Consider the following 953-nt stretch of genomic DNA (forward strand, 5'->3'; position numbering starts at 1 on the left):
CTGTACCATCCTGAGTGCCGACTATTGCCGCACTTCTGCCAGTTATGTACCCATGGTTATTTTTAATCGGGCACAGCCATCATCTTCTCCTGCAGTCTCACAAGCTGCACCTGAGTTTAAAAGAGGAGAGTACTATCTGTGGGAGTCGTTGGCACTGATCTAGCAAACAGGAGCCCTGCTGGTGATGAATGATTACGCTTGGAGGAGTTTCTCTCTGATGTAACTGCGCAGCGTGTACATCTTACTGATGCTGTCTACCAGCGTAAGAGTTAACAGGAAACCACTCAGCCCTTTGAGCATGTGTTGCCATTTAATAAGGTCATGGTTGATCTGATTTTAGCTGACCCTCCGACAGTGCGGCGCTCCCTCGGCGCCGACCCTCCGACAGTGCGGCGCTCCCTCTGCGCTCACCCTCTGACATGGACTCCAGGCTCCAGAGTGAGACTTGTTCCAATGACCTTCTGACCCCCTGTTAGTGTGAGGTGCCTTGGTTCTTAAGTGTGATGACTGTTGTTCTGGCTTTTTGTGTGAGATAGCGGCGTGGGGAGAGGGCTCAGGCTTCGACAGTCTGTCAGCGTACTCCCTCAGCCGAAGCTGTGCATCCGGTTTTGGCGTCGGTGCTAGTCAATGGGTTACCGGTGCAGGTGCCTGGTTACTGGGTCTCTTATCAGAGGGGCCTTTCTGCCAGTCACCACAGCTGTTGTCACCAAGGTCCCCTGCAGCTGTGTGCATTGAGATTCTGTTAGTCCTGGCTAAACAACATCTAACCACACAACCTGTTTGACATGCATTTGATTACCCTTGTGTCAACACGGGACTTGAAGCAACCTCCTTTCCACTAGAATTAAAGCCAGTTATTTACCTGTTGTGGGTGGTGTTTGATGGGGACAGTATAGAGGGAGCTTCACTCTGTATCTAACTCTGTGCTGTTCCTGTCCTGGGAGTGTTTGATG

Source organism: Rhincodon typus, chromosome 45 (assembly GCF_021869965.1).
Source record: "Rhincodon typus isolate 14 chromosome 45, sRhiTyp1.1, whole genome shotgun sequence".
Taxonomy (NCBI): domain Eukaryota; kingdom Metazoa; phylum Chordata; class Chondrichthyes; order Orectolobiformes; family Rhincodontidae; genus Rhincodon; species Rhincodon typus.